This window comes from Anolis sagrei, chromosome 5 (assembly GCF_037176765.1).
Source record: "Anolis sagrei isolate rAnoSag1 chromosome 5, rAnoSag1.mat, whole genome shotgun sequence".
Classification (NCBI taxonomy): Eukaryota; Metazoa; Chordata; class Lepidosauria; order Squamata; family Dactyloidae; genus Anolis; species Anolis sagrei.
This window is the reverse complement of record NC_090025.1, coordinates 11,932,998-11,942,558: the sequence shown is the minus strand read 5'-3', so window position 1 is coordinate 11,942,558 and position 9,561 is coordinate 11,932,998.

Genomic DNA, 9,561 nt, shown 5'->3' with positions numbered 1-9,561 from the left:
CGAAGACTCTGGCACAAGTCAGTAAAGGTGGTCCCAGTAGTGATTGGCACACTGGGTGCAGTGCCTAAGGACTTTGGCCTGCACTTAAACACAATTGGTGCTGACAAAATTTCTATCTGTCAGCTGCAAAAGGCCACCCTACTTCGATCTGCATGCATTATTTGTAGATACATCACATAGTCCTAGACACTTGGGAAGTGTTTGACGTGTGACAAAAGCCAGCAGAGTGATCTTGTTTGCTGCATACCAATCTTGTTGTGTTTCAAATAATAATAATAATAATAATAATAATAATAATAATAATAACAACTTTATTTTTGTACCCCGTTTCTATCTCTCCGAAGGGACTTGGGGCGGCTTACATATGGCACAATGTGCCTAAAACAATGCATAATAAGCACACAATGCAATATAAAATAAAACCAATAACATATAAAACAAAGTTTAAACTCAAGACCGTGCCCATTATCCTACGATGAGAACTGTCATAAAACATAGACAACTGCAAACAGGAGCTAGGAATAGGATAGTGCAAATTTTAGATAAATAACTAGGGCATGGGGCAAAAGTGCTGTGCTGTGACATTAATTGCAGACCATTGGGATTAGACATTCTCAAAAGCCTGTTGAAACATCCAAGTCTTCAAATCCTTCTGGAAGGAGGACAGTGTGGGGGCCTGCCTAATATTTCTAGGGAGGGCATTCCAAAGCTGGAGGGGGGGAGCATCACCAAGAAGGCCCTCTCTCTCATCCCCACCAACCACACGTGTGATAGTGGTGGGTCCATGAGGAGGACCTCCCCAGCAGATCTTATTGCATGTGCCGGAACATAGGGGGAGATGCGGTACCAAAGATAGGCAGGGCCCAAGCCGTTTAGGGCTTTGTAGGTGATGACCTGCACTTTGAACTGGGACCACGTTTTAATATACCATAGCCTCTCAAATTTCATTGGGATTAGGGGTACAAGACTCCCGTGAAAGAGGAAAAATGACTAAATAAACTTCTTGAGAGAACAATTTTCTGGACATCTCTAGGTTCTTCCACTAAAAGTTGAACAAAGAGTTGTGCTGGACAACTTTGAAACTGCTGGAGAGTTCTTCTCTCTAGAAATGTGTAGGTCCTCCAGTGCAACTATGTGATCAATGTCCATCAAACGTTGACAATATAGGCACATTGGAGGACCTAGAAATTCCTAAAGAGAGCATATTATTCAAATCTGCCAGTCATCAAATCTGCAAAAGCTTGAATCATAGATTCTACGAGGAATGGAGAAGCCAACTTTGGAAGAAAATGCCCTTGGCCTTTGATTTACTTTACACTGTAGATATAGATAAGGCTATATATGAACCTGATACTCAACTGCAGCTTCAAATTTTATCTGGCTGGATGTAGCAGACTCTTACATTAGATGTCTGAAAAGGACAATATTCAGCCAGCCATTGTGCAAAGTGAATATGAATCTAACAGTTTGGGACTGTCGATCTTCATGACCACATCTTGCCCTATGAACGGACACAGTCTCTAAGATCTTCTGGGGAGGCTGTTCTCTCGCTCCCACCCACGTCACAGGTACAGTTGGTGGGGACAAGAGAGAGGCCCTTTTTCGTGGTAGCCCCTTGCACTGGAACTCCTTCCCTGTACACCTTCTGCAAAGCTCTAAAGACATGTTCTGCTGTGCTTTTGACTAGACAGTCCCCCAGATATCTTTGCCCCAACTAAGAATCAAATATTGTCCTCACACTTTACTTTTGTTCCGCACCAAATTATAACCTCTATCACTTTTGCTGCCATATGACCTATGCACCTTATTCATCAGCCCTATCCTTACAATTGTCTGACCTTCTATGATTTGATGATTTAGCAGAGTGAGAAAAAGAACTGCAAGCCCTGTCCTTCTGAAATTTATTATTTATTATTTATTAAATTTATTATTCTTTTGCCTTATGAAGCGAAATGCTTTGTTAAGGCAAGTGAATGGCATTGGCTATGTCTATGTCTGAAAACAGCTTCAAAATCAAGTTCTGCCTTCACTTCAAGCCATGGAATACTAGTGACATCTGGTGGACTATTGAGAAATTTAAGTAACTAGAAAAAGAATGAACAGGGTGGCATCTACATTCTAATCTACACCATAGAATTAATGTATTGATACCAATTTAACTGCCCTGGCTTGATAATACATTAAGACAAGACATTAACACCTCAAGGTTTGAATGACAAACTAGAATTCAGCTGTTACCTTTAATGATCCCATAGTATTCATTGTCTCTTAATGATCCTCCAGTACTTAAGAACCTACTGTAATACGTTAGAGTGCTCGCAATTAAAGAACACCACATGCAAAGATGCTGCATGGACATGTAAGTGATGACCATAATACTAAGATTATTGATTACTATATACATCAGTTAGGGATGTTTTTCTACATGTCTATTTTTAGTATGGTATATATCAGTTCAACTGTACTGCTTAGTATACTAGTAGTTTTCCTTTATATTTTCATATGTACAAGAAGGAATGAGAAGGCAGAGCCAAGCAAGCAGGGAGAATACCTGAGGAAGTATCAAAACTGGCCTGTACCCAGGAAACCAGTTGTACTCGAACTTCTTGGCCATCCCTGTTATCCAGAAAAAACAACCTTGATAAATATTGATAAAAAACTGTGACAACTACTCTGTTACACAGCGGGCAGGAACTCATTCAAGAGCAACTCGACGTTGATATTACTCATATGAAGAATTTGTACTACTGCCACTTGTGTATAATAATATTGATGTAAAGCGTTACTAGAATGTATATCTTGATGTTAAGAGTATGGTAGTAACTTGATTTAGAGCTTGATGTTAAGAGAGTGTTAGTAACTTGATTTAAAGCTTCTGGAACACTTGAGAATATTATCAAGTCTGTAGTAAAACTGTGTTTTGGTGTTTCAAATTCCTTTTCTGTCAATATTGTTATTTAAAATGAATAGAGAATTAATGGTATGGTAATACTTGAGTGAAGTGTTGCCAAATTCAATATCTTTAAGAGAAGTTCTACGGAAGTGGATAGTCCATTACATATACTATATACCTACTTTTCTCTTCTTGATAATATGCAGTCCTGGGTTTAGATTTGCAAGGTATTTAGCCTTCTCTGACCGAGAGTACTAGTGCCCTAGCAAACTACAACTCCCAGAATTCCATAGCATTGAGCCATGACAATTAAAATAGTATCAAAATGCTTTAGTCCTATATTATTTGAACAGGTTTTTATCATCATTCCATGTGGTCTGAGGAAGAAGACCAGTTTGGGATTCTGTAATAGTGTGTCTCAACCTGTGGGTCCCCAGATGTTTTGACCCACAATTCCCAGAAATCTCGGCCAATTTATCAGAAATCATCGGCCAATTTATCAAGAATGAACGACACAATTTTTTTCTTTTTTCCCCTCTCCTCATGGATTTTTCAAGAATTAACTAGAACTTTGTGGACTTCACAGTTATCCCAGTTATCTTCACTTGAATTTGCTTTGTTGTGGTGTTATAAAATCTACCCTGTTTTATTCACTTAGCTTGGATCTAGATGGCAAGATTGATTTGGAAAAGTGCATGGTTTCCCACAGCCAGGAGAGCTGAATTGTCATAGACTCAGTCTCCCATTGGCCTTTCCTGTTGGGGAAATGTGACAATTGCCTTTTGAAAAACTAAAACTGACATTTCCAAACTCCTACAAATTACCCCAAGTGAACATTTCCTGAAGCTGTGCTGGTGTTTTGCAGCTTGTTATTGATCAAACATCATCATAGTGTGTTCAAGAAGAACAGAGGAGCTAGGAGATGCTGCACTTTCTTTGGAAGTTTTTAAAGAGTTCGGATGGCCATTGTTTGGGAGTGCTTTAGTGGTGTATTCCTCCATAGCAGAATAAGCCTGTACTGGCAGAATAACTCTTGTATCATTCTATGATAGAAATTTGGACATTTTAAAAGCAGCTTCAAAGTGGCATGGCTTGTATAAGATTGAACTCCTGGAGAACTTTTTCTTTGCTCCTAAAGCCTTTTGGTACACTGCTTCCATCTCTACTACTTTGTGAAAACAGAAATCATTGAATCGGAACAAAGTCTGGCCCATGTTTCAAAGTCTTTGTTTTACTTCTCGGTCTCCTGAGTTTATTACCTCTGAGGAGGGTGTTTACCCAAGTCTAGCAGCATCGCATTTGTTTTCACAGTGTTTTATAGCCTTGGGCTCCTTCATAAAACGGGCAAGATGGTCTTCCTGAGTTGTACATATTTGAGAAGTAGGAAATATCCTACTTGAAAGTGAAGCCTTTATCAACTCAGTGTATGGTGACTGTGGTTAAAAGAAAAGAAATGGAGGAGCAACATGGAACCAGCCCTGATAAAAAAAAATGTATGATCAAATGGGCACAAAATTTTTGGATGTAACATAGAATTAAATAAATGGGGAAAATGTGGAAAGAAAATCTTGTATTATGACCATAGAGAAAAGTTTTACAAGATGATGCCAGCAAAACTTGCTAAAATGTATAAGTGTAAAAACAGTACCTATTGGAAATGAAAGCAAAAAAGAAAAAAGAAAAAAAAGAAAGAAACTTTCTATCACATGTGATGGTCTGCTAAAAAAGCAAGCGATTTCTTTGGAAATGGACACTAAAAACTCTACAGGGATTTTTAAAATCAAATATGTAATTGGAACTTAAATTACTGTTATTTCTCCCTGCCACCTTGATGATGAATAACAAATAAATAAACAAAACCACTAAACTACAAAGTACTGCACTACATGATAATTGCAGCAAAGATGCGACATGCACAACATTGGAAGTCAAATCTCCCAACAATAAAATAATGGATTGTAAACTTTTTTTAGAAAAGCAGAAATAGATAAATTGGCTATCAAAGTTTGGGAACCATTTATCTCCCCTCCTTTTTGTTGTTGTAATGGAAGCAATTACTAGACAGCTGCAGAAACCAGCATTTTGGACTTTGCTGTATGCTGGCGATGTAATGCTTGCCTCTGAAAACAAGAAAGAACTTGAATGTCAAGTGCAAGCATGGCGTGACCAGTTGGTGCAATTCGGTCATCACCTCAACATCAAAAAGACGGAGCACCTGGTGAACAACAAAGAGAAGACTGGTACCATCCAGGTGGATGGGGTGGATCGCCCAAAAGTCAACACCTTCAAATATCTGGGATCAATAACTCGAGATGGCAACTTTTGATGTTACTACATGGATCAGACTGGAAAAAATCAACTTATATCCCCATACCAAAAAAGGGAAATGCGAAAGACTGCTCAAACTTCCGTACAGTGGCCCTTATTTCTCATGCCAGTAAGGTAATGCTCAAGATCCTGCAAAGAAGACTCCAGCAATACATGGAGTGAGAGTTGCCAGATGTTCAAGCTGGGTTTAGAAAAGGCAGAGGAACGAGAGACCAGATTGCCAATATCCGCTGGATAATGGAGAAAGGCAGGGAGTTTCAGAAAAACATCTATTTCTGCTTCATTGACTATTCTAAAGCCTTTGACTGTGTGGATCATAATAAATTGTGGCAAGTTCTTGGTGGGATGGGCATACCAAGCCACCTTGTCTCTCTCCTGAGGAATCTGTACAAGGATCAAGTAGCAACAGTAAGAATTGACCACGGAAAAACAGACTGGTTCAAGATTGGGAAAGGCGTACGGCAAGGCTGCATACTCTCACCCAACCTTTTAAACTTGTATGCAGAACACATCATGCGAGGATGCGCGGGGCTTGAGGAATGCAAAGCTGGGGTGAAAATTGCTGGAAGAAACATTAACAACCTCAGATATGCAGATGACACCACTCTGATGGCTGAAAGCGAGGAGGAGCTGAGGAGCCTTCTAATCAAGGTGAAAGAAGAAAGCGCAAAAGCTGGGCTGCAGCTAAACATAAAAAAAACCAAGATTATGGCAACAAGAATGATTGACAACTGGAAAATAGAGGGAGAAAATGTGGAGGCCGTGACAGACTTTGTATTTCTAGGCGCAAAGATTACTGCAGATGCAGACTGTGGCCAGGAAATCAGAAGATGCTTACTTCTTGGGAGGAGAGCAATGTCCAGTCTCAATAAAATAGTAAAGAGTAGAGACATCACACTGGCAACAAAGATCCATTGCCTAGTCAAAGCCATGGTATTCCCCGTAGTAACCTACGGATGTGAGAGCTGGACCTTAGGGAAGGCTGAGCGAAGGAAGATAGATGCTTTTGAGCTGTGGGGCTGGAGGAAAGTTCTGAGAGTGCCTTGGACTGCAAGAAGATCCAACCAGTCCATCCTCCAGGAAATAAAGCCCGACTGCTCATTGGAGGGAAGGATACTAGAGACAAAGTTGAAGTACTTTGGCCACATCATGAGGAGACAGCAAAGCCGAGAGAAGACAATTATGCTGGGGAAAGTGGAAGGAAAAAGGAAGAGGGGCCGACCAAGGGCAAGATGGATGGATGGCATCCTTGAAGTGACTGGACTGACCTTGAAGGAGCTGGGGGTGGTGACGGCCGACAGGGAGCTCTGGCGTGGGCTGGTCCATGAGGTCACGAAGAGTCGGAGACGACTGAACGAATAAACAACAACATGGATTAAGGGGGCTTGGATGAAATGGCACTTGGTAGCAGATGTACTTTGAGACAAGAAGATGCCTGATCACCTAAAATCAAAAATCAAACTCATAAGGCCTGCCACAATATATGGAGCTCAATGTTGGCTGGCAATAAAGGAAGCAGACTGCCACTTTGGTGTTATGGAGATGACGATGCTACGATTTACAGCTGGCGTCACACACTTTTTGCTATGTGTCTCTCTATGTATATGTATATGTGTATATATCCATATCCATATGCATTTTTTTCAGTGGAACACAATTTAACTTTATTACTTTTGTCAAATATTTGTAGGAAGAAAAAAACTTTAAAAATAATACATGATGCCCCAAGTGCAAGAAAAGGATATTTTGCTTCTTCATAGAACAGTATGTAACAACATCCTCCCAACTATCAGGAAAAAAAACCAGAACAAATCGTATGCCCACACTAATGGCTTTGTTAAATAGTTGTGAATCTATCCAACTTCTGTAGTTCGCTGTACGTACATACAGTCCTGGGTGTTTTGGCCTGCCACAGCCGTAACCAGCACTGGTAATTCCTAACTGATAATACCTGGTGGCATTTGGAAAATAGCTCACCAGAGGACCACCACCGTCACCCTGGCAGCTATCAACTTTTCCACAAATCATAGTCACTGAAAAATCCATATACATTTTTGAACAATATGAAAAATATGTATAGATTTTTTATTGTTCTTTTCGATAAATTTAATCTTGATCACAGGAAAAGGAGAAGCAAATCTGGCAGGCCTACACAGTCAATGTTTAACTATAAATTTTAAATTGTTCAGTGTATTTTCATATGTGTACTTTACAGAAATATGTTGACTGTTCCATTATCCAGGCAGAAGCCACAAAGGGGTGCTAGACAGAGAAGGATAGTCCATTTTTTATTGTTCCATGAACTTGGAAACTTGGGAGCAAGGCCATAGTACTTAGAAGTTGTATGTACTTGAAGGCAATGTTGTTCTCCCAAAGAGCTGTACACTTGGTTGGATTGAAGATCTTAGCTGTTTACAGGAAATGTTGCCCAAGAGACGCCCAACTGTATTTAGTCGGTCTTCGAGGAGGTTCAATCCATGTGCAGACCCAAAATTAATATGAGCATCTGCCCTGGCCTTTGTCTTACTCAACTGCTGAGTATGCCTGTGCTGTTTGGCACAAGTCTGCCCATGTGAAGCAGGTGAATATAGCACTCAATGAAACATGTAGAATAATCACAGGATTTCTCAAACCTACACCTGTTGATAGATTCTATAAGCTAGCTGGCATTGCCATCCCCCCCCCCCCCCCCGATGTGCAATAAGAACTTGCTGCCAACAGTGAGAGAAATAAGGTTGAACACTGTGAAAGCCACCCACTGCATTGCTATCAGCCTCGCTTCATGCCAACCACCACTCCTCTTAATGTTCCCCCAGCAACAGCAAGAGTATCCCTCTGGGCAGCTAAACCAGGAAATCCCAAAAGGATGACCCTCTATGAGAGTCTGCCTCCAGGGGCAAAACAAGAATGGGCAACTTGGGGCCTTTCCACACAGTCCTATATCCCAGAATATCAAGGCAGAAAATCCCACAATATCTGCTTTGAACTGGGATATCTGAGTCCATACGCAGATAATGAGGGATTTTCTGCCTTGATATTCTGGGATATAGGGCTGTGTGGAAGGGACCTTGGAAGTCCCTGAACAGACTCAGAAATGGAGTGGGCTGACAAAAGAAACCCTGACAAAATGGCACTACCGAGAATAATCCTCCACCTTGTGCGACTATAGAGCAGAACAAACAACTCCACATCTGTAAGTTTGCCCACCATGTCCTGCCTCATGCACAAATGAAGAATTGTTTCAAGCTACAGTCAATGCAGTCGCTGTTGCCTGTTTTGGTTAAAAAAAAAATTAGCCACTTGTGTTCCCCCATTTTATCAGGTTTATGCATGTTTATTTATGCAATGCTTTTGACACGAAACAAATAAATAGAGCCCAATTCCTTTTTAATAGGGGTGGGGTTGGGGTTCCTCGAGTCTTCCTCCCTGCTCATTGCTGCACTGGGGGATGCATCTACATCGTAGAACAGGCATGGGCAAATTTGGGCCCTCCCGGTGTTTTGGAGTTGAAGTCCAAAACAGCCAGAAGGCCCAAGTTTGCCCATGCCTGCTGTAGAATTCACATGCTTTGATGCTACTTCAACTGCCACGGCTCAGTATTATGGAAACCCAGGAGCTGTTGTTTAACTAGTTCACCGACAATCAAAGAGCATTCTGAACTCCACCAATTATGGCATTGAACCAAATGTGGCACACAGGACTCCCGTGACCAACAGAAAATACTGGAAGGGTTTGGTGGGTATTGACCTTGAATTTGGGAGTTGTAGTTCACCTACATCCAGAGAGCACTGTGGACTCAAACAATGATGGATCTGGACTAAACTTAGCACAAATATTCCATATGCCCAAATATGAACATAGATGGAATTTGGGGGAAATAGATCTTGACATTTGGGAGTTTTAGTTGCTGGGATTTATAGTTCACCTACAATCAAAGAGCATTCTGAAGCCCACAAACGACAGAATTGGGGAAAACTTCCCACACAGAACCGCCATGACCAACAGAAAATACTTAAGGCCATCCGGTCCAACTCTCTTCACCAGGGCAAGAAATGTAATCAGAGCCCTCCCGACAAAGAGCCATCCAGCCATAGATAGAGATAGATATGATTAACACAGAAACAGATATAGTATTATAGATTTGAAAGGGACCCTTAAAGAAGGACAATGATATGTTGCATATTCCAGAGTAGGCAAACCAGACACTCTCCACATCAACACTGACAAAGAAACAACAAGAAATATTGTTTACCCACAAGCATAAAGAAATTACATAGATTAGAAACCAACATTTTCTCATTACTTTATTTTCTAGATCACCAGACTAGGCCACAGCCACA